The sequence below is a fragment of the Suncus etruscus genome, chromosome 11 (genome assembly GCF_024139225.1).
Source record: "Suncus etruscus isolate mSunEtr1 chromosome 11, mSunEtr1.pri.cur, whole genome shotgun sequence".
Taxonomy (NCBI): domain Eukaryota; kingdom Metazoa; phylum Chordata; class Mammalia; order Eulipotyphla; family Soricidae; genus Suncus; species Suncus etruscus.
In genome coordinates, this window is record NC_064858.1 from 20,046,879 (window position 1) to 20,072,584 (window position 25,706).

General features: G+C 40.8%; 1 non-coding gene and 1 pseudogene across 1 annotated transcript; both read left to right on the plus strand.

The window, feature by feature from the left end:
• Window positions 1-25,706, plus strand: part of LOC126022005 (fatty acyl-CoA reductase 2-like) — a 57,309-nt pseudogene that overhangs the window by 28,164 nt on the left and 3,439 nt on the right.
• LOC126023099 (small nucleolar RNA SNORA22) lies at window positions 15,303-15,432 on the plus strand. Its single transcript, XR_007500311.1, has one exon. It is a non-coding gene; the product is annotated as a small nucleolar RNA SNORA22 (small nucleolar RNA).

Below are 25,706 nucleotides of genomic sequence, written 5' to 3' on the forward strand. Positions count from 1 at the left end.
CTCAGGGGTTACTCCTGGCTGTCTGCTCAGAAATAGCTCCTGGCAGGCACGGGGAGTCACATGGGACACCGGGATTCGAACCAACCACCTTAGGTCCTGGATCGGCTGCTTGCAAGGCAAACACTGCTGTGCTATCTCTCTGGGCCCGGGGGGTATACACTTAAGACACTATGTCTCAATTGTGGTTCACTACCCACAATTCATAGGCATAACATCATTATTTCCCAAGAAATTCATGCAAAGAAATGCACATATCCCCCCCTTTGTTGTGATCATATCCAAGGTAGGTTAATTCTGCTAATAATGTAATCTGTCAGTAGAGAGCATCCACGAAGGCAATGGAAAAGCCAAACAATGTGGTCATTCTGGTCGCAAGTGGCAGTCCAAGGTAATGTGTGTTTGCCATCATATATAGATGGCAGTCCTCTTATTCCAGTGATATGAAACTAAAATGGTGTTGGGGGGGATGAAACGCCAGGGCACAAGGGGTATTGACCTGTAGGGATAATGGAGTTTAATAAGGAAAGCAACAAATCTGGGATAGGGTAGAGCACAGGGAAAACAATAGAAAGGGCTTTGGATAGAGGTGATTTAGGAGATGTTAAATGGCAGGCCAAACGAAGGATGAATGTCCAAATAATTGGTACTGTACTGACAATTATTATTTCTGCAGAATAATCAATCTATCACCCTGACATGAAGAGTGATATACTTACTTTCCTTTGAATCTCAAGGGCTAAAAGTGGGCATTCAGATGTAATGCCCTCCCAGGGATAAGAAGGGACTGCTAGGGGGTTAGTGCTATGAAAACCTCCAATCCTGAGGGGTGGGGACTAAAGTAGCTGGGCATAATGGAAAAGAGGAGGAGGGAATAGACAGTGTGCTCTCCCTTTAATTATAAGGGCAACTCCTACCATCAAATATAGTATGAGTTTGCGAGTTTGTTGCATAAATAGAACCATTCCAGTGGGCCCGATAACCTGGAAAAGTCCCTCCATGTCTGACCCATTCTGGCATGGCTAGGAGTACTCGCTGTATGTGTGTGGGGATTGCCATGGAGTGTAGGGGTGGGAGTCAAGGTTTCCACCTCACCAAGGCTTCAGGAAGCCAAAACCAAAGTCTGAGTTAGGCCCATTCCAAGACCCTGCTAGGCTCTGCTCAGTTTTATGTAGTTCTATATTCCCACTAGACTTGAGGTTCACTACATTGCTGATTTTCTGTCCCATCTATGACTAACTTCAAGATATCTTGCAGTTCATGGCCTCATGTGCTGTTCCTGTGAGATTGTGTTATCTGAAGCCACATTGTTTGGCTTCTGCAAATCCTGATCATACTTTCTCTTTTTTCTATGGAATGATCTGGTACTTTGGTATGGAATACTCTAGTATGCCCCCACTCTGGGCTGTTTACTGTCAATTGCTAATTATCAGAAAATGCTGCTCATGCCCACCCAGTCATGTGTCTATCAGTGGGGGAGGTATAGGCCTCAGAGGCACACTTCCCAACTGTAAGGCTTAGCATTGCCAATGCTAGCTGCCTGCCCTGATCCGGCTATGGCAAAGGCACCCATCCTGGGTTTTGCCTCCACTAGTATCATTGTGTAAGTAATCTAATATAATGTCTCCCCCCCTCACTATCCTCTCTCTCCCTGTACCATTCACTCTTTTTTCTTCATGCTCTCGTTTCTCTCTCTCTCTCTCTCTCTCCTCCCCTCACTCCAGTTTTTCTGGATTCGAAAGTAAGTCTGAAGTCCAAAGATCTGGCTTTTCGCAATGTCCCTGACAGGCTGATGGCTTTGTTCTGTATCAAACCACGTAAATTACAGGCCATTGGTATAGGTATTGCTCTCTTCTTACTTTTAAAGTAAGAGTCATGGAGGACAATAGTCGGCCTTGCATGCTACAGCTGGAGCCAATGGTTGCTGCAGCCACTTGCAATGTGCACCTTTATAATTTCCCTTGAATCTCAAGGGATAAAAGTGGGCATTCAGATGCAATGCCCTCCCAGGGATAAGAAGGGACTGCTAGGGGGTTAGTACTATGAAAATCTCCAATCCTGAGGTGTGGGGACTGAAGTAGCTGGGCATAATGAAAAAGAGGAGGAGGGAATAGACAGTGTCTAGATGTTGACCCTGCATTGAACCCACACACACAGGCGAAGTCCTTTGAAGAGGTCTCACATAAGCACATCTGCCCCTTTGTCTACTTCACTGATGGTGACAAGAGGCTGTCTTTCCATTCTGAGATGATTTGCCTCCTTTGTGGAAAAGAACATCAGAAAGAGATCAATGCAGTTTCAAAGCAACCTGTGCTTAGAATAGAAGACCCTGGTTTGAATCTCCTCTGCAGATATGTCATTCAGTCTTGATGTTCAAAGAATACTGAAAGGAAAGTCTGAGAGAAGAGCTGGTGAAAGAGAGAAATGTTGGCATTGGGTGTGGCTGACCGCATTTTTTTTGTTTTTATTTATTTTAATTTTTTTATTTGAACACCTTGATTACATACATGATTGTGTTTGGGTTTTAGTCATGTAAAGAACACCACCCATCACCAATGCAACATTCCCATCACCAATATCCCAAATGTCCCTCCTCCCCACCCGACCCCCGCCTGTACTCTAAACAGGCTCTCCATTTCCCTCATACATTCTCAATATTAGGACAGTTCAAAATGTAGTTATTTCTCTAACTAAACTCATCACTCTTTGTGGTGAGCTTCCTGAGGTGAGTTGGAACTTCCAGCTCTTTTCTCTTTTGATCCCTGTCATCTCATATGGTTCCCTGAACCTCCCAGGAGTGATCCCTTAAACAGATCCAGGATTTAGCACTAAGCACTGACATATATGGCCCCAAAACTTTAAATAAAAAATAAATTTTCCCTGGCAACTCGGACCCTGGGGGGTGGGCAGAGGAGGGAAACCCCTCCCCTATGTATATTGGACCCCCTGTTTTATTTGCTAGTAATACTATTTTTCAAATGCACCCGTGCGACAAATATACTTTTTAAAGCATTATCCCAAAACATTCCTGATCCTAGACTGTTCCTAGGAATAGAATCAGAATGCCCAAGATGTTGATAAAACACTCAAATTGACCTCTATTGTCTAGTCTTTTATGTATTGCCTCTCCCCTCACCCCTGTGTCTCTCCTACCTCCTCATACCCAAACTCTGAACCATTATCTTCCCCTTATTCAACCCTCCTTATCCTCAGTTCCTAATTGGTTAGACACGAAGACTGACCTTCTGCCCCAACACCACCATCCAGCTCCTCATTGAAAGACACCCTCTCAGTCCCCCGCTCATGCCTCTACAAATAACTACAACCAACATGCCTGTTGACCCATGCTTGGTGGCCCCTTATGCCCCCATCAAACTATGGACTGTTGCATGATACCGGAATCAGCTTCAGCAAAACCACTAGTTCAAGGACAATATAGGGTTCCGTAATGCCACAAAACATGTCTCAAACTCAACTATCATCTGTTGTCTTCAAATACCCTTGTTTTCTTTCTTTCTTTTTTCTTTTTAAAATATAAAAGGGTCACATGTATCTCCTTTGTATATCTCAGATGTATTCCCTTAACGTCTATAACTCTTTTTGAATATCCTCATATAGTGACAATTTTACCCACTAGATTAGTTATTTGATTGTTTGATTTTCCCCCTGTGAGATCTGTTTTATAAGCAATACTGGTATAAGAGTAACTCTGTATAAATTTCACGTTTATACCAAGTTACAGGAAATGTTGGACTTTATTCTTCGGTCCCCAGATGCACCAACAATATCTTGTGGCATTGCTTCTCTTTTGCATAAGCACATTAAAATGGGAAAATAATACATATGTGAACAAGTTCTTATCTAATAGAGATGGGAACACAAATTTGGTAATGTAATTAGGCCTTTTACCCTGAACATTGGCATAATGATTTGGCTCAGGCCTCAGAAGAATGGGCATCGCCCACACACACCTGAACAATAGATACCATCTATGGAAACAACCACAATTGTCTTTAACATTACCAGGATCCAAGCCTCTACCAGAGAAGACCTACCACTGCTTTGGCATTGACTTACACCAAAGAGTGCTCCCAACACCAGGCGACTCAGCAACAGCCTGCATGCAGGGCAGATCGCTCTGCATTTAATATTATGCTCCACATCAGCCTGACATCGATGAAAGTAATGCACAGAATCCAGAGTCTTTAAATATAAGAGTCTGATACCAACAATAGCTAAAGTGTGAAAAAGTTTCACCGGGACCTTGAGAATGACTGGAGTTGGATAGACTGGTATGCCTGGAACCCAGAGTCTGTCTTATGCCAATAAACTTCTGGGGTGAGGCCTTTTTGTAATCAGGTCAAGGATTTTTTTTCCCATTTTCTCCATTTTTCTGGACCTATGCAAACATTGGCAATTGCCACTATCACACCTTTACTATATTTTTTACTCTTATCCTTTAAGGAAAAAAAATACAACTTACTGAACTTAAAATAAATTACTGTAGTAGAATGCCTGTCTCGAATACAGGCAGGGGATGGGAAGGGGGAGGGAGTAATGTTGCACTGATGAAGGGGGGGTGTTCTGGTTATGACTGTAACCCAAATATGATCATGTTACTTAAATAAAAATATATTTTAAAAAAGAAATTTTAAGAGTACATGTGAAATGTTCATTTACTGACATTGTTGCATAAAATATCCAGAATGTACTATGCTCAGAAATGATTATGCTGGAAGATTGTCAGGTTGTTAGTTCATAACAAAGCCTTCCTTGATCTTCCCTTGAAATCAGATCATGAAGAATCTTGGCAGGATTATCTGGTTCCTTGATTACCACAATCAGCTAGGGGTTGCTTCTGATCTCTGACTGTAACTTCCTCAGACTGCTAAGACTGGTTGTGCCTCTGTCCCTCAGGCCATTATTTTTCAAGATGGGGTGTTAAGATAGTAGTGTTTTCTCCCTGCCTTTCTTCACAGCTCCATCCAACAGGTCTTGGAGGATAGTTCCTCATGAAACGTGTGTTCAGGGAGCCCCAATGGAGAATGGGGAGAGCTGGGGTTGGCACAGAATTTGTCAGGGAGTTGGTGAAAGTGGTCGCAATGAGCTGCCATCTTGTCTGTTCCAGCTGTTTGATAAAGTCAGAGAATTATGTCCACACGTGTACGAGAAGATTTGAGCCATCTTTGCTGATCTAAGTCATCAGGACCTGGCCATTAGCAAGGAGGACATGCAGGAACTGTTTGCAACCACCAACCTCATCTTCCACTGTGCTGCCATTGTAAACTTCAATGAGTCCCTGAGGTAGCTGTGTCTGGGTGTATGTGTTACTTGGAACATTTGGAGAAGGGAACATGGCTCTGGGATCACCTTGAGCATGTGAGCTAGAGGTTCAAGGCTCAAATTTCTGTATGTTACTGTGAGCTCCAGCCTTTTGCGCATCACTCTACCCTGTTTCCTCTGTTTTTATAATTTTTATTTATTATTTATTTATTTATTTATTTATTTATTTATTTATTTATTTATTTATTTATTTATTATTTATTTATTCTTTTTCTTTTGTTTTTGGACCACAGCCAGCGGTGCTCAGGGGTTACTCCTGGCTATCTGCTCAGAAATAGCTCCTGGCAGGCACGGGGGACCATATGGGACGCCGGGATTCGAACCAACCACCTTAGGTCCTGGGTCGGCTGCTTGCAAGGCAAATACCGCTGTGCTATCTCTCTGGCCCCAGTTTTATAGTTTTTTTTTTAAAGGTATTCTCAGTGAAAAGAAACATTCCCAAATACTGAAACTTCTCAATAACCTAAAAAGTCTGTATAGGGATGAGCATTTTAACATTGAAAATATATTATTCCAGCCTTTCACAGTTCATCAGAAAGATGAACACACATACACAATGAGTTCACCTCATTGTAAACAGCTGTAGTCCACGAGATTCCATTTCTGGATTTCTGTCATTGATGATTAATGTCCTACTCTGGTTTACTTAATTTGGGCTTTTGCTGTAGTTATTATTATTAGTTTATTTTGTTTTAGTCTTTAGATCACATCTAGTGGCCCAGTAAGCTTAGGGCCTACTCCTAACTCTGTGCTCAGCTATCACTCCTAGCAGGGTTGAAGGGACCTAAAGAAGTCATTCAGATGCAGGGCAAGCACCCTATGCACTGTATTATCTCTCCAGCCCCAGTGCTCTAATTTGTAATGTCCACATAGAATTTCATTCCATCCCAGGTCACTTTTCTACTGAGGAAGTTTCCAGATTGTCAATGTTCACCACTTTGATGACTGTGCCCAACTCACAACTCAGTGTATTTGTACAATGCTGGATCTGGTGGCCTTTGCTGTAGAGAGCTCCAGGAAGGCAGATGTGAGGGGTCAGCCCAGGATACTGTGCTTTTGTTTGACTTGTAATGCTAAGTTACCATCCAGGCACAGGTTATCAGCTAACTATGCCCAACGATTTCAATTGTAACACCTAAAACTACACTATCTTACTTGACTTTCATTCAAAATTTAAATTATGGCCTTCATTCAAAACGGAAAGTTACACACAAAATTTAACATAGCTAGTATTAACATGGCCAGTATATGCAAGTTTATATGTCATATTTAAATTGATTTTATTGGATATTCTGACCTGCCTATGCTTCTGGTTAGACTTAAAAGTATTTCCCCCTGGTTTTTAAAAGAAATTAAAGAGTTTGGGGCAGTAGTGGTAGTACAAGCTTTGCATGTAATTAACATCAGTTTGATCACATATGGTCTTTACATGCCCCACCAGAAGTGATTTTTGTTTTTCTTTTTTTCTTTTATTTTTATTTTGACCAAAGTGGATTACAGATCTTTCGTAGTAATTGGTGGGCATTCCCACCTCCAATGTTATCCTCCCTCCACCCCTGTTCCCAGCATGCATCCCATATTGCTCTACTTTATCCCTCGGGTTACTAGTATAAGTGGTCCCTCTGTGTCTAGCATGTTGTAGATTGGGTATCTATTCTGTTGTAGTTGGCTTTGGATTTGGTGTTTAAGTATGATCAATTTTATTTCTACTTAATTTTCATACGACTGTCTGGTCTTGGTACCCTCTATTATTTCCCCCTCAGTTTGTGAGGCAGAATAATATGGTTCAAATTGTGTGGTTCTGTTTGAAGGAAAGAAAAAATAAAATAAAATGGGGCAAAAATCAAACAAGCAAAAAATAGGAGGAGTCCTTCTAGAGGCTATAAATATCAATTTAAGAGAAGAAAGGGAAAAAGGAAGAAAAACAAAAGCATACTAAAAATTAAAAAAAAAAACTCAAAAAGCACCACAGCAATATAAGGACACCAACCACACAATAACCATGGTCCTGAAAGAAAACAAAACAAAACAAAACACAGAAAAAGAAAATCCATGGGAAAAAACAAACAACCAACAACAACAGTAACAAAACAAACAAAAAAATAATAATTTGTGCTCTTTTTTTTCTTACATACGCATTTAAATTTTGGGAAAATTAGGAAGGGAATGCCCGTGGTTAAGAGATACAGGATTTCTCCACCCTTGAAGTATATTGTCGTGGGAATAACTAAAGGCTCCATACATGTTCTTTTACTCTCCCCTAGATCTTTTGGGGTGTCTGGAAACTTTCTGCTCCATCGTGGATGATAAAATCATGCCTCTATAGCTAGAAATCTTGGTATTTGCACAGGTCAAGGGATAGAGCCTATAATAGAGTCTTTCTTTACAGTTCTAGGAGTTCTGTTCCATCACTGTTGTTTTAATCAGTCTTCTGTAGTTGGTGGTCTTGGTTTTTGCCCAATCCTAGAATGAAGCATAGGATAGAGTCTTTCCTTATGTTTGCAGAAGAGCAGCTTGGTTGCAGTTGTCTCAGGCAGATCTCTGAAGTTAGAGATCTTGGTTGTTGTACAGATCATAGCCAAGGCCTAGAGTAGGGTCTTTTTTTATTGGTCCCAGGATAAGTTCTGCCCAGTTATGGTTATCACAGCCAGTCTTCTGTAGATATTGAACTTGGCTTTTGTACCAGCCAAAGGATGACATGTTTTCTGATTTCATCTTATTGTTAGAAAGTGAGATAAGACAACCTATTCTTAGACCAAGTTGTTGCTGTTTACTCATTGTGAGAACATCTTATCAAAACTGGAGCATGTTGGTGTCAGAACAGTATTAAAAATGTACCAGAGGGAGTTTGGTTCCTGGAGCTGTTGTGAAGAACTCTGTCAGTTCAGATTCATGAGTAAGCCCTGAACACTGCCTGATGTGACCCAAAAAACCAAACATTTCTCTTTAGATAAAAAAGTACAAGTCTGGTTGGCATTACCCTCAGCATTCAGGCGTCCATTTCAGTTGGTTTACAATGAATGAATTAGCAAAGCCATGGTTTTCCCTCTGGATTCTCCTCTGAAATTGTCAGGAGCCCCGTGAGTTGCAGGCAATTAGCACAAGGCCTGGTGCAGGTATCCCTGTGCCAAGTAAATACTTCCTGCATCTCTGTAGCCAGCTGTAGCCAGGCCCCAAGGCAGAGTCTGCTGCTGTGAAGCAGAATTGGTGGTCTGAGCAGCCCCTGCTTTGTCTCTTTTGCAAACATGCTGTGCAGCTTAATGTCATAGCTACACAGCAGCTCCTGCATATGGCTAACCAGATGCCCAGTCTGGATGCTTTTGTCCACATCTCCACAGCCTATTCCAACTGCAACCACAAGTACATCAATGAGGTGGTGTACCCATGTCCTGTGGAGCCCCAGCAAATCATCACCTCTCTGAAGTAAGTAAGCTTGGGGGACTGGTCGGCCTTTTGCAGTAAGGTCTCAAACCCTGGGAACAAGGCACACAAAGGAGGCTCACTAAACCTCTTTCCCTTTCATCCCCACATTCCTCCTGTGTGTTGTGGAAGAAGGGAGATGAGGGTTGTCTGTCTTTCAGACATGTAAAAATGACACGTAAATTTGTTTGTTCAGACTGCAGGAATGCTCACAGGCATGTTTCTTGCAATTTCAGGAGCTCAGCACTGCCTGACTCAGTTTCCATTGCTAGATGACCTTGGAGTCCCCTCCCTTGTGAGATAAGATAGATAACAGTTCCCAGTTTTTAGCTGGGACAGTCTATGGAGTTATCCAAGACAAGATCACTAGGGTGACAGAGGGTTGAAGAGGTTAGTAATGAGAACAGGAGGAACATTTTGCTAGGGCAGACAAGTAAATTGATAGACGATGGTGGCATTTGTCTTAACTATGATCACTTGCCTGTTGTCCTTGTGTCTCTGTCCATAGTGTCCCATCTCTATCTCTTCTCCTGAAGTGTGCCCTTTGTCTGCTTCGTTGGTTCACCTCCACTCAACACCATATTTTTTGTTGTTTTTTGATTGGTTTGTTTGTTTTGGGGCAATACATGGTGATGTTCAGTGCTTACTTCTGCTCTACATGCTGGAATCATTCCATGCAGTGCTTTGGAGACCATACAGGATGTTGGTAATTATACCTGTGTGGGCTGTGTGCAAGACAAGTGCCCTGTTCGCTGTATTATCAATCTAGTCTCTTGTTGTTCATTTTTTAAACTGTGCTTAAAAGAAGGATGCAGTGAGGATGAGCAGTCCTGGGCACATCTGCCCAGTTCTGTGCTTCTGCATGCTCATTCTGCAAGCTGAGGACTCACTTTACAGCCAGTCCCCTGTTGGAAGATGCCCTGATATCTCTGTCACCTGTAATCAAAGTTCCAAGACAGAAAATGATCAGATTGCAGTTGCTGATGATAAGCTGTCTCTGATACCTGAGGGTTTACACCATGGACAAGAGACCCCAGAGACAGAGATTTCTAGAGCCCAGAGGTTGTCTCTGAGCTGGAGAAAGGAGGTCTAATGTCCCTGCAGAGGCACACGTGACCCATGTGCAAGCCAGTGTCTCCTGAAACATGTGACTTCTTCTGTGGCTCTTCTCAGAAAAGACTTTGGGTGTGGGCAAAGCACAGAGATGGGACCACTCATCATTGTTGTGGCCCAATATCCCCCCATTTTATGGTTTTCAGGCCAAACACTGGCAACGTCAAGGGATTACTGGTTCTGAGCTCTGAAATCACACCTGGCAGTCTTGGAAGATTATAAGGGATGCCGGGATTGAACCTGGGTCCATCCTGGATCAGCATCGTGCAAGGCAAACTTTCTACTGCTGTGCTATCACACAGCCCCCCCCCCAATACCCTTTAGACCCCTTGCCCTTTAGACCTCCTCTTCCGAGGAGGACCCAAGTACTGCCTGGCCTCCAACGGCTGAGCAGTCTGCGGTAGTTTTCATTCCCTTCACTTTGCCCCTGAGCACAGAACAAAGCCCCAAAATAGGGCTCCCACACTATTTCTCCCCCTCTTCCCCAACCTGAAGATCTTGAATCAGAGAATTTTCCATTCTTCTTGGTGTATAGGCCTGTATTCTTTTTTTTTCTGTTAATCCTTGTAATTTCTTTTTTTTTATAATTTTTATTATGAATTATGAGAACAAAAGATGCAAAGAAAGAGGATAAGGTAAAGTTACAGTGGAAGGACAATCACCCATAACATAATTATCAGAAGAAGTCCCCTTGCTGATATCTTAACTTTGAACTTTCACCAAAGAAAGTTAAGATAAATAAAACAGAATCCATGTGCAATTACTTTGTCCCTCAAGTCCCCAGATTGTAGCATATTATAATATTTCTTAACAGCACACAAGGCAATCTAAAGCCATCAAACTTACGTAACTCCTTAAACATTAGAGGCATAGTATTTTTTACATTTCCATGTACATGCATATTAGCTTAAGTTAACCTCAAATTTTAAGTGGGTGCGTTTTAAGGATTAGAGTTAGAGTGGCAATTGTTGTTTGCATAGGCCCACCAAAATATAAGAGGCATGGAAAGGAATAACCTTGGCCTAAATACAAAGAGATCCTACCCCTGAAGTTTCCTGGCATAAGACCAGCTCTAGGCCTCAGGAAAGTTATCGTTCACTCCAAGACATTGTCCGTAGCGCCAACACACTTATCACACAGTCTCCGTTGTTGGTCTCGTGTTTCTGTATTTAAGATTCTGGAATCTGCATGTCCTACATTGAAGTCATGATGTAGAGTGCCTTCTCGTTTCACTTCACCATGAAAGGGGAATGCAGGAAGCCCTGTCCTGTAAGCAGGTTGTTGTTGTTAAGTCTTCTTAGTGTTAAGGGAAGTCTCTTTTGAGCAGGACGATGTCTGAGCAGTGGTAGGGTCTTCCATGGTAGAGGATTGCTTCCAGGTGATGTTATAGACAAACCTCACCATAAAGGGGCAATACAGCAAGCCCTGTCCAGTAAGCAGGTCATTGTTCTTGTTATCTTCTCAGTGTTAGGGGTGTCTCTTTTGAGTAGATCGATGTCAGAGCAGCTGTAGGGTCGTCCCTGGTACAGGAATGCCTCCGGGTGATGTTATATACAACCTTGGATGTTTTGTAAATGTCTTCTGTAGATCAAGGGGTAAATGGAGAAAGCCCATTCTTCTGAGGCCTGTGCCAGGTCTTTATGTCAATGTTCAGGGTGTAAGGTCTCATTGCACTACAAGATTTGTGTGTTCCCATTTCTATTAGATAAGAACTTATTGGTATGTATAGTATTTTCCCATGTTAGTGTGCCTACGCAAACAAGATACAAAGCCACGTGGTGCTATCAGATATATGGGGGCATAAGAACATTTCCAACAAGACCCATGACTTGGTTCAAACATAAGTATTAAACTGAGGGATTCTTTCACACCAAATTCCATATTGAGCAGTTCACAAAGAGAAGATAAAAAACATGGGGGGGGGGGGAATCATCACTGTATAAGAAAGTATTTAGCAAAAGTTATAGCCGTCAAAGAAAACACCCATAAAATGTTGAAAAGATATGTGTCCTTTTTATTCCTTTTAAAATAGTTGGGTGGGTGTTAACTCTAGGGCACCACTTTGGTCTGTGACTTAGTACTCAACAGTACTTAAGTTAGAAAGGGTAAAAAAGGAGTAATGATGATAGGAGTTAAAGAAGTTAAAGAGAAATATGAACTTATGAAGGGGTATGCAAAAGGGCAGAGTACAAAATGGACATTCTGCATACATAAAAACATAATTCAATGATAGTGAGTACTACTAATGCTTCTTGTGAGAGTATGATTAATGTTTCTTGTGAGAGTACTATTAATGTTTCTTTTAGTACTAGTTGTGACTGGACATGGGAGGCATTTCTCTGAGAGGACAGTACTTTCCTTTTAGCCAGAATAAACAAGAGTCAGAAAACTCATTAAAGCCCTTGCTTTATAAATAATAGTGATTTTGGCCAGAGAGATAGCATGGAGGTAAGGCATTTGCTTTTATGCAGAAGGTCATTGGTTCAAATCCCAGCATCCCATATGGTCCCCCATGCCTGCCAGGAGCGATTTCTGAGTGTGGAGCCAGGAGTGACTCCTGAGCACTGCTGGATGTGACCCCCCCAAAAATAACAGTGATTTTTATATTGTTTTGTTTATGTTTGGGGTAATGCTTGGCAGTGCTCACGGATTATTTCTAACTGTATTTTAGATCACTTTTGGCAATACTTGACAAACCAAATGAGATGCTGGGATCAAATCCTGATTGGCCACATGCAAGGCAAGCAACTTGCCCCCAATTATAGTTGTTCCAAATTTTGTTTACCTCCATGTTCCTTTTTGTGGCATTATGGGGCAGGAAGGTGCCAGAGATAAAACCTAGGGTGTGTGGTCTCCCTGCCACAGCTATCTGTATCTTTTCAAAAAAGGGTGTTGAATGCAATCAATTACCATGAAAGCTGTCTGTGAAATCTGGGATCAGGAAGAATTAGTACCAGCAGCCCTGATAGCTGGCCCGAGCTCAATGAGAGATGCTCTGTCCAGAGTGATCACAAGCACCCCCTGCACTTCTTTCCCTGGCTGCACAACTGGGCTCCTGCCAATAAATCCATGTTTCACTCAATGTCTATACTTAGGAGATGATATCCTCTATTGTGTTTCCACCATTTTCCCTCTGACATGCCCATATGGTTCTGTATTGTATGTAATCACCATGAGGTAAAGCATAGGGTACATGTTCCCAAGACTGTTCATGTTTGCCACATCACTGCTTCAAAATGGCAGGAAATGTGTCCTTTGTGCCCATCATCTGAGGCATTCCCCTTGGGAGCTGTGTTAGCTGTAGGCAGTAAAAAACAATGGGTGACCAAAAAACATTGGTGGGTCACAAAACCTAGACATTTTTGCATTTTGACCCATGGCTCTTCTAGGGTGCAAGGATGAACAGTTTCATCCCACACAGGTGCAAGTGGCACCTGGCATCCCACTGTCTTGGTGGTTCTGATAATCTAATTATTGTTGTTGGGGTGGGGAAGACTGGACTGTGCTGTTATAGATGCCACCAGGTAATAGATGCCTTCTTTTTGCAGGGTTGGGTAGATAACCTGAACGGACCCAATGGACTCATTATTGCAGTAGGTATGCATGGGGCATGGGGCATGGGGCCAGGTCCAGCCTGCATGAAAGTTATTGGCCATGTAAACACTGTGGCTCATCCATTCTTGTGAATGTGCCTACCTTAGTGCAGCAACAGCAGTCACAGCAGCTGCTCTGGTGGACCATAGGCCTGAAGCAGGCCCTTTTATTGGGGGTTGTGTTTACTGTTAGTAAAACAGGACATGACTCAATTCCTGATTTGGAAATTTGCAAATGGGAATGTGGGACCTCTGTGCTCCAAAACTCTGCTCACATGCCACTCTGCAAAATTACACATGAATTCATATGGGCCTCAGCTTTTGATCGTAAAAGATTTTGATTGTCATTTCAATTTTATTGATAGTGATATTTCTGTTCATGTATTCCAAATAATCTTGATTCAGCCCTGGAAGATGATAGGAGTCCAATAATTTATGGCTTTATTGTACGTTCTCTCATTTTGTGTCATAGAGGTTCTCAAAGTAATATCTGATGACCTTTTGGATTTCTGTAGTATCTGTTGTAATACACTCTTTTTGTTTCTGATATGGTTTATTAGTGTTCTTTATGAATCTTCTCATGGTTTATTGATCTTATTTATATTTTCAAAGAACCAACTCTTGTTTTCATTGACCTTTTGGATATTTTTCTGGATTTCCATTTTCATTTCTGCTTTAAGTTTTATAAATTATTTCCTCCTCTCTTCTTATAGATTATTTTACTTGTCATTTTCCAATTTTTCAGCTGTGCATTCAATTTATTTATATGAGCTCTTTTCTCCTTCTTGATGAATGCTTGCAAAGGTATAAACTTTTCTCTTACCTTTGGTTTTTCTGTGTCCCAGAAGTTCTGGACACTTCTGTCCTCATTCTTTCTTGTTTCCAGGAAATTTTTTATTTCATTTCTGACCTACAATTTAATTTCTAAGTGTTATTATTATCGTTCCATTTCTACTTTTAGTGTATCATGTTCTGAAAAGATAATTGATACATTTTAGGGCCCTAAAATGTTTTTCTAAGATAAAGACCAGAGTTGGTAAAATTATGAGGTTTTAAAAGTGTTCAAAAATGTTATAATAAGCCCTTTAATCTATGCAGAGATAGTGTATATGTGTCACATTTTATATCTGTATTTGAGACAGTAAGTTTCTGTGTAGTCAAAATGCAGACAAAAATTTTGGAGGAAAAATATCACTTCTCTCTTCAAGTTGGTAAAATTTGGCTTAAGTTTAGCAGAAATAGTGCTAGCCTGTGTGTGTCTTGGTGGTTACAAGTTTGATTGCTCTACTAAATGTGGCAGAGAGTGGCGGGGGTAGAAAAAAATTCAGAAACTGTTCATGTGGAATTTATAGTGAGAATTATTGTCAGAATTTTGTTGCGTCTCATAAGAGGCCTCAAATAATTGTGAAGTTTGTGAAGTAAATTATGCGGCATAAGTGTGCCTTTTCTAAAAGCATTTGTGTAATTAAGTTTTGTGCATTGGGTGTTGTAAAGTAATTATTAAAACATTGGAAATTAGAAAACCTTCTAAATTCAGGTCTGTAAGGGTTAAAAAATTTTCTAGGGAGAAAAAGCAACAGGGAGATAAGAGCAATAAACTCCCTTTGTTCATGCCTCTCAGAAATTTTAGAGCAAGGTCATAATTCTGTCACTTGTAATAACAGATTATCAGTAAAAGAAAAACCTTTTGGTGTTTTAAAATTTAAACGGACACACAGTATTAAAATTTGAGTCTTTTATATTTCTATTAGAAAATTTATTTTGATATTTAAGGTATTTAAAAAATTATGTGAAAAATGATGTGGTTAGCCTTTTTAAATAATATAGTTAATTTTACTGCACAGTAAACACCCAGGTGTGCTTTACAGTACCTTTGGTTTTAATTTTGTGCTACAGCAATGGTTGTTCTTTACCTCTGCATTGAAAGAACTATCCTTTTAAGTGTACTCAGAAAGTCAGCACATTATACAAATCTGTATATTTGTGTCAAAGTGAAAAAATCTAGTATTAATGAAAAAAAATATATATAATTTTATGAGTAATATTATAAAAGTAAATTTTATAGACAGGTTAACAACAAGTATCAAATATAATTTTGGTCTTAAGCTCTAGGTGTAGAAATGCATCAGATGTCTTTAACTATATTTTATAATGATCTAAACATTTTGTTAATTTGGTATATAATACTTTTTACAAATTATTCAGTTAAAGTCTTCAAAGTAGGAACAGTTGTTTGTTTTTTAAGTCAGTTTTTTATACCTTTAATAATCATAGTTCATGCTCTTGTGTTTAATCATAAAAATTTTAACACTTTATTGCAGCTGTCTTACTGTTCTACTGTGAAACTAATTTAAAGGAAACCCATTCATTTACAGCAGATATCACACTTCAAAGTGAAGACTCCTTCTACAGTGCTCATTAACCATTTTACTTAAAATTTTTTTACTGCTTACTAACCATTTTACTTAATATTTTAAACTTCAAATTAGGATTATTTTTAAAATGTTTGTGCTAAATATAAACCTTAAAACTTTTATTTTCAGCAAAGTTCCACTCCATCTACATTATGTACTTCTAAAAACTGAAAAAGTTTTTTTACAAAAATTTTTTTCTTACAAATATGCTGGCTAAATATTTAAAAGCGCTTGTCTAATTTTACCCGGGTTAATTTTTCTAATGTAAGTTTTGGATCGATCCTTTTGTATGTTCATGTGTGTGTTCTGAGGAATAAAAGTGGCCACAAGTATAAAATGTTGTGTTTAGTGTTGTTTTGTTTTGTCTGTTTATTTGTTATCTCTATATTTCATGATAAATGCAATTTTCAAAGCCTTTTCCATTTTTAAGATTTCAATTAATTTTTTCAGGTCTGGTCACTTAGCAGCTGACAGTCTGTTGCATCCTACAACTAAAGATCATGTGTTAAAAATTATGTGTTCAGCTGGCTTTGTCCTTCTAAGAACATGGCGGAAGGTATGGGGGATGGTAAACCCCAGATTTCTCAATGGCCATCGGGGATAAATTTTCCCTGGAGAATTTCTGGACTTTGCAATCACCCAGCTTTCCTGCTATGTGTAAGTTAAGGCCATAAAATATAACTATGTGGCTAGATAAAGCTGCTTATCTAGCTTTAAGATAATAACTAAGAAGTTTAAGAAAAATCATTTAGGTTCAGTTCAAAAGTTTTTGAAAAATTGGCGATTGTTAATTATAAAATTTTTTAAATGCTGAAGTCTGACAGAAGACCTCTGCAGCCTCCCGCAGTCCTGTCTTCATCCACCTCAAAAAAGCCTGTCACCCCTCCTGCCACCTCTGTGTTACCCACCCACTATTTCAGTTCTTCAGCCCACCATTCCTGCCAGACCTGTTTGTAACTGACTCTGCCTAAGGGGAATGCTGGATTTGATACTCTGCCTGGCAGCCCTTGAAGGAATTGCCTCCTGTGATATGCCCACTGCCACCAACAACCTCCATTACACCAAGCCTTAACTTTAAGACAGGTCACGGGCGTGAGACTTTGCTTACTCAGACCATATATGTGCCCCCCTGTTCAACTATCAGACATTTGCAATCAAACCATTGTGGTTAATAACTCTTCCATCTTCATTGAAGCCCCCAACTCCACTTATTTTGTTTGCTCCACTGGACTTTCTCCTCATATTGTTACTGAAATGTTTCTTGCTTATCATGATTATTATGTTTTAGCTTTGTTAATGCCTAGATTAACCATCAAACCTGTTGGTCCAGTTTCCACCTCGAACCACATCCTGCAAATGGTCAACACCTCCGCCCAGGCGCTCTCCAGCACCAGCTATGAACACTGTTGAATCTGCTATTCACCCATCCCACCATTCTATGAAGTAATTGCTGCCTTCGGACTGCCTCACTTCACCAACAATACCAACCTTCTGCGATGGGGTATGGAGCCTCAATGCCATGGCATGACTTTGAAACAAGTGGTGGAAATTGAAATTTACCTTTTGGAACCCAATATGCTTCCCCCTATTCCCCTTATTGAAATTTGTAAGCAAACTCTTGTTGTTAATTCATCTTTTCAGCTTATACTTGCTCCCAATTTAACATCTTTTGCTTGTTCCTCGGGTTTATCTCCCCATATTGTTTCTAATATTTTTCTCCAGCATAAGAATTATTGTTATTGGTTGTTTTAATGCCTAAATTAACTGTCAAACCTGAATCATATTTATTGCCTCATAAGGATACCTCCCTTGCCCTTTCCAGGTGCAAAAGAAAACTTGTAACTGCACTCACTCTTGCTTTGGTGTTAGGCTTAGGTGTTGCTGGCACTAGCACAGAAATTTATTCATTGGTTCACACCCAAGAAGCTGTTAATGTTTTAACCAGAACTGTTGTTAGGGACGTTGAAGAACTTAAAAAGGTTTAGACTACTTAGAACAAACTGTTGGTTCCTTTAGCTGAAATAATGCAGCAAAACAGGCGCGATCTCGACCTTGCGTTTTTGAGAGGGGGGAGTATGTGCCGCCTTAAAAGAAGAATGTTGCTTCTTTAAGGATAAATTAGGCCTTGTTAGGGATAGCATCAAAAAGGTTGAAAAAAGTCTAGCTGAAACTAAGAAAACCTTAGACAGGGAGGAAAGCTGGTACAAAAATTGGTTCTCCACTTCCCCCTGGCTATCTACTCTACTGCCCACGCTGCTTGGCCCATTCATTGGGTTCATGCTGCTTGTTTCTTTTGGTCCATGGGCATTTTGCCGTATGGCTTTATAAAAACCCAGATTGATGAGGCTACCAAAAAGTCTGTGGGCATTCACTACCAGCAGCTCCAGCCTCATGAAACCCCGGTGACAGAGGTTACAGAGGGCAAAGAAGGTGTCCCTGAAACACTGGACTTTGAGGAGCTGGAACAGCTTGCCAAGCGTGAAAAATCCCTCCTCTCATGGCTGTGGAAATTCCTAGGAAGGGATTAGCCTGATGTCAGTAGTCAGAAGCACACCCCATTCTTTAAATTTGTGTTGGCTTTTAGGGGTAGGGCGCTCTAGCCTATATGCACTAATGCAAGAATTTTCTTGCATGCTCCCCGAGCCATCACTCTACTTTGGGGTGCTGACACTGAGGGCACATCAGGTAGCCTAAGACAGGGTTTCCACCCATCTTTAAATTAATAAAAAAAAGGGGGGAATTTGTTGAAGACTGCTTGGCATAACTAAAAGCCCCTTTTTACTAAAATCAAAATGGAGTCTCTGAAAGTCTGAGCCAAAATGCCTACGTGACAATTAACACGAACTGCCAGCCTGAGCAGCTAGCAGATGTGGCCTTTGCCCTTGGACCTAAAGAAAATGGAGTTACCGCATATCTCAGAGCTAGGGGAGTTGACCATAGGCACCAAGATGTTTTTGTAAAGATAGGGGCTAGCGGGCCTAAGCGGAGATTAGATCTTGTACTTTGTTGCTCAAACACAATGTGAGCCTCATGACTGATGAATGCCAGCCTCATGATGTATAACCTTGTTAATTTTGAAAAAACAAGATGTGCCTATGGAAAGTTACAGTTATTCCAAGAATGCCTTGCCCCCTTTCTCTTTGTTTGGCTTGACTATATAAGATCTGCCTTTCCCCACAATAAACGGACTCCTGATCAGAACTTTTTGTCTCGAGTCTCTTTATTTCCCAGCCCCTCTTCCCTTTTAGGCTGGAATCCTCTTCATGACTCGTGAATAACTGTTGTGGTCTCCATTCTCTCCCGCTGGTTGGGGTCTCTAGCGGGCCACACCCTATGATCTGAGAAGGTAGTCTGTTCAATTTCTATCCTAACTTTATGGAGTTATGATTTATGGGGCACCATGTGGTCTGTCCTGGAGAATGACCCAGGTACATTGGAGAAGAATGTGTATTCAGTTTTCTGTGATGGAGTGCCCTACTCTACTAGTCTACTTTCTTCCATTTTTCTTTTCAGAGCTAGTATATTCTTGTTGGCTTTCAGGCTGGTTGACCTATCAAGGGGTGACAGGCCTGAATTAATATTCCTTTGAATATTAAACTGTTTCTTCCTAAAATCATCCCCAAAGTTCCTTGAAGGAGTGTCCCTGTTATGCCAGATCTAATCTTATAGGGGCAGTGAGTTGGAAGGAGGGTCAAGTCCTCCAGACAGGGAATATCATATCTAAAATAAAATTTTCCAATGTTGCAGGCTTTAATAAGCTTTAACTGCAGAATTTCTTGGTTTGGGCTGGGAAGCTAAACTACTGATGAAAAGGTTCTATGGTTTTGAGGGGCCAGGGACTGGCCCCTGACCCAGTTTCCCAGAATAGGTTGATTAAGACTTGTTCCTGAGTGTGCGAGTCTTTGAGTGGGTAGAAAAAGACCATGTGCCCTGTATTGTTTTCTTAAATGCCCCGTATAGCTACACTTAAAACATATGCCCTGACTTTGCAAAATAGGCTTTGGACTTCTCCCCCAGTTTCTACTGGTCCCCAGTGACTGTTAGATATTGAATGACAGTCACTTGCCTAATGAAATTCCTTGCCACAACTTGCCACAGACAAGAATCAGCTTGTTTCTTTGAGCAAATGTCATTAATTTGATTTCCTTAAGATCGCCTCTGAACAACATATGTCATATGTTGTTAGACTGCAGTAGTAAGGTACCGAATAGGGTAATTTTAAGTCCCAGAATTTCTAATTGCAAGTAGAAATTCCATGACATCTTTCTCCATAATTGGGAATAAGATAGCCTGACAATAATAATTGGTATGGTCAAAAACTATGGTTTGTCAAAAGATTTCAGTTTTTTGTATTTCTAACCTGTCTTTTAATTGCTTCTGTCAATTTCCCCACAAATTTTTTATATATCTTCATAGCTCACAGAATAATCTTTGTATATCTCCCCTTGAACTCAGTATTTAAGTCAATCTTTTCCCAAACCATTGAGGCAAGTTCTCTGCAAGCTTTAAAACAGTACAAGGTAGTCTTGCCTGCCTATTTACTTCTGTGTACTGTCCTTCTCCTATCAGCATTTTATAAGATTATGTGACTCTTTCAATCCTCTTTTCAGAGTGACTATTAATTAGACTATTAATAGATTATTAATTCTACTCTTAGAATTCTCATCAAACTACATCTTCTATTGTAAATATTGAAAAGCATTCAAACAGGTCTTTACTACAGTGTTAAAGTCCTGTTGGGTCCAACATTCACCATCACTCCATGTATCAAGGTCTTCAGTGCAAAATAAAGAAAGAGGATCATACTCTAAGCAATATTTCTTAAAATTACTGAGGTAATTTATATTTAAACCTTCATATTTTGAAATTTGATTATTTTCCTGATGGGGAGACTTTGTTTCTGATATTGAGTTATCACTAATTTTCCTAAAAACTATCCTTTATGTGGAAGGCAAGTTTGTTTCACTCTCTCTAAAAGGCTACGTGGAGGGTGGTGAGTGAGAATTCTACAGATCTGCCTTGTGATTTGGTCATTTCAATATCATTAATTTGCTTTATAAGCCAATATCCCAAGAGAAACTGAAAGAGGCTCTACTGGCCTAGGGCCAGTAGAGGGCAGCTGAACACCAATCTCAGAATTTCTCACTTGCTTCTGTTTTACAACAGGAAATGCTTTCCTGGTATTTGTATTCACTGGCCTTTCAGAATGATTAAAAATTGTTTCAGAAAACTTCAAAGCAAGGCTAGAATAATCAGCCCATGCCTCAGCAAATTTTAAAGCTAGGCTAGAGAATTCAGCTCGAATCTTTTGATTCTCACAAAACATACAACACACACACACACAACACACACACACACACACACACGAAAAGTTATCACTGTGGCCAGTGAGGTGGCTCTAGAGCCTTGCAAGCCCTAGCCAAGGAAGGACCATGGTTCCACCCCCCGGTGTCCCATATGGTCCCCTCAAGCCAGGGGTAATTTCTGAGCACTTAGCCAGGAGTAACCCCTGAGAATCAAATGGGTGTGGCCAAAAAAACAAACAAAAAAAACCTAAAAAGTTATAACTAACGCAGTTAGCATGAAGAGAGCCATGGTCCTTCAACCAAAGTCCAAGCTAGTGACATCTCGTTGAATCAAAGACTTTTAAGCTTAAAAAGCCCTAATGATGAAATTCACCTGAGAAGAAATAAAAAATACATCTCACCAGTCAGTGACATAGTTCCTATGTGATTCCATCTTATGGTTTCAAGTCACAGTTTGGACATCATCTGCTAGTAGAACTCAGGGCTTCAAAAGAAGGATCTGGTGAGATGCAGGTCTGGAAATAAACCTTGATACAAGTAATTCACACAGTGAAAAGGTATAAGAACGGGTTCAGAAAATCCAGCATTCAAATAGAGAATTCAACCACTCAAGATTTCTGCTTCTAAGAAGGAATATAGCTTAGTGGAAGAAGACCGAAGAATGAGATTTTGCTTTCCTTGTACCCCTGCTTTTATTGACAAGAACCAAACCACACCCTAGGGAATAATCCAATATCCCTTCATCATATCACACCTAGGTAGAGTACAAATATTAATTAGGGTAGGACCAGTAAACTAGTAAACCAGCACAAAAAGTTAAGGCTGCAGTTCCATAATCATCACAAAATATGGTCCCGTATCACTACAAGAAGTGAACCTCATCCCACTGGGTGAGTCCCAACACTACCCTCAAGATAAAACATTGAGACAGGTCATATTAGGTATGTTTGGGCATTCATCATGCTTGGGGACCGAGCAATACTGTTGCTCCAGGGTAGGATTCTCCCTACAAGCTCCATTCTTGACTGCACTCAGTTGACCCATTGTAGAATGTCTCTATTCTATCCCCAGTTAATAATCTCATGGTCAGCTTAGAGAAAATGCCTCTAAAGCGACCTTTAAGGATACCCAAAACCAGCTTTACCAGCAGAACTTCGTTCGGGGAGTGCTGGGATGCTATTAACCACTTCAGTTCAGCAGCCATTTTTTATTTGTTCTGTCGGCTCACAGGCAAGAAGCCCAGGTAAGTGGCTACCATTCTGCCTGAGCACACTGTCCATGGGCAGAGAAATTTGGGGATAACCTGATCAGAGCAGTGTGGTCTCAAAGGACCCCACCTCAAGCCTGCTGTCAGGCAGAGGCCTAGTGCATGGGGCCACCTGGGGCCTGTGGTCTCTGAGAAGCAGTGATGGCCAGTATCTGAGTCTCACTGGCCCTTGCTGAACCTGGGGTCCCTATGATCTTAGTTTACAAAAGAGGGAATGGGGCTAGGGGACAGAGTAGATGCTTGAGCTTGTTGAACTAGCACCTGGGCCCTGTCTGTTCATGTCTAGCTGTGGGACACACGTGATTCTTTGTCCCGTCTAGAGCATAATCTAGAAATGTTAAGTACCGTGACCCAGGGCCATACATGGCACTGTATGTGTTACATACCTGATGATAGACATAGTGTGCATCTCAGGGGCCATCATTTGGACTCAGTGTCTTTGTTCCCAATATTTAAAGACATGACACCAGCTTTCACAGGACCAGTGGGCAAGATGATTCCTCTCCTAGAATGAGTGTTAGAGGCTCAGTGGGAATCTAAGGATAGGAAGTTTGGGTCTGAGTCCGCAGCAATGACTGATTCAAAGATAGTGTCTAGTGACAATTCATTAATTGCACTACGGTGTGAATAGTGCCAGCACCCTTGGACTGCATACTTTGTCTTTGGTTCTGTGGCCATATCTAGGCCCAATTTGGTACTAAATTAGCTCCCATTGCTGCTTCACAGATTCCTGAATCTCATGAACTGCATTCTGAAAGAAATTGCCATGCTGGAGTACTTTGCATCTCATAGTTGGGAATGGAGCATGAAAAACACGGAGATGCTCATGGCAGAACTGGGACCTGAGGACCAACAAGTAAATACAGACTATGTGTGGGATACTCAAGTAGATGCTGAGTCTTTACACCCTATCACAGAAATGGCCTGGCTATGGGAAGGGGCTACTCTCCAATGCTCAGCTGCAGACCGAGGGTCTTGCCTGTCCTTCTCCATAGCACCTATCAGGCATCACATTGAGTGTTGGTACCCCCGTCCTGGCATCACTGACAGTGCTTTTACAGCTCATAACACCTTGCCCCGTACTCTATGGTTAAGAGGAAAATGAGTGCAGTCTGAAAGGTAACCAGGCACTCTCTGTCTTCTCAGAGATTTCACTGTATAGTTTAACTATTGTCACTTCACTTTTGTTACTCTTTACATCAACCTTAGTTTTTCCTTCTGTTGAAATGACACTGGCTTATTGCCACTGTAAGACCCAACATTGTAGGTGCATGTGTGTCATCTGAGATTTGGTATCCCTGATTAATTTACTGCTGAACTCTTTGGCTGGTGGTCTTATTTCTCTCATAATTGGAGTTTAGGTTCCATGGTACCAGACATCAGTAACTATGATCCCCTGTAGTGACATCACTCAGATCCACTTAGGACAGTCCCCTCCAGTCATCTGAGCCCCTTCCTCTATCAGATGCTGGCTAGTGTGTCCTTCAATAAAGACAGGTGGCCTGTTTTCTCACTGCTGTTGCTAGTGCTGCAATGAGCACAGGTCCAAGTTATGGTTCCCAATGTGATTTCCTGCTCTCAAGTAAATGGCCAGAATTCTTGGACCCTATGGTATTTCTACTTTTGAGTCAAGGATACAGGGAACAATCCTTGGGCTGTTTTCCAAGACAGTTGCACCAGTTTACATTCTCACTAATAGGACACACCGATATTGTACATGGGTGAAACAATATATTATCTGTTTGGTCTCCAATTATTGTCCCATTACTTTAAAACTTTTTTTAATTGGAAGGTTGGAAGAGGGCTTTTACACCCAACATTGCTCCAGGGAACATTTGAAGTTCAGTCATGGAATTAAACTTTGTTGTCTGCAAGGCAAACACTATAACTTCCTTGTCCTACCAAAAAATATTCCTTTGCCTAAACCTAGTTCCATTCGTTTCCTCACCTGGTTCCAATTTTTCCTCATGAATTCCTAAAGGTAAAATGTTTGCCTGTTTTAAGTTTAAGTGACACTGACTGAAATAACCACTCAGGCATCATTTGCAGGGGACCAGCCTGTCTTGTACATGGATTATCCCTCATGTGGGTAGATGCTACCCAAATGGATGAGCTGTCCATCCAGGCATGCCTACTGGACACGCTCAGTCTAGTCTTGCCTTTCAGGTGTTTTACTTTGATGTGCAACAGCCTAACTGGAAGGAATACATTGAATTCTATATTGTTGGACTGAAGAAATACTTACTGAAAGAGGATATGTCTGGAATCCCCAAAGTCAAGGAACACTTGAAAAAGAGAGTACTATCAGCAAATGTTTATAGAGAAATTAATCTGTGACTGGTTTTATACCCAACAGGAAATAAGGAGAGGTGTTTAATGGGCTCCTGTTAACACTGTCCTTATGACATGCTGTCACAAATATCTTACCTAGGAAGCAGGCATTTCTTTTTATCAAAACAGCTACTGAAGCTCAAAGAAGGCATAGACAGGACTCAAATATGAATTAAGTTGCTTCTCATAATAGGCACGTGATAGCAAAATGCAAGAAATAGTAATGAGTTCAACTGTATATGGTCATGTGGGCACAGCTTTTTTTTTCACTCTTCCAGCCATCAACTGCATGAACTCCCTTTCCCCCATAATTATTTCAGATGCAACAAAATGATACAGGTTGGATGCTGGGAGGAAGGACAATTAGAGAGCTTTTATTTTGTTTTGGAACTGAGAGTCTGCACATAAAAGACTTGTCCCCATTACATGTAATATGTAAGTAATCTGCATGTAATAGACATTAGAGGAATTCTGAGTAGCAGGCTAAGATCTTTAGCAATCTAAAGATTTTAGTAGAGATAAGGTTGAGGAAGGGATTTTTTGGAAGAGTAATGGAGAAATTTGGTTATTCAGCAGTAATTATGTGGTAGTAGAAGTTGAAAAATTAAAATTTCAGTAGGCACTGTTTGCTTGTCACAGCAAGGGCAAGACACCTATTCTGATGCTGACCATGTCTTCTCCTAGACTCTGGAACATGCAGAGAGAGGAGAGAGAGGAAAGAGAGAGTCAGACAAAGATGGGAGAGAGGAGAAAGAAAGGAGAGTAGCAGGGAGAAAAAGATAGATAGTTTTGCTTTGGCAGAACTATATACCCCTCATTCAAAGGAGAAAGAAATTCTGTGGCAGGGTGATGGAGCTGGTGCTGCTGCTGAGAAGCACTGTGCTGTCCAGACACTGCTTTATACAGGGAGCCGTGTTCTGAT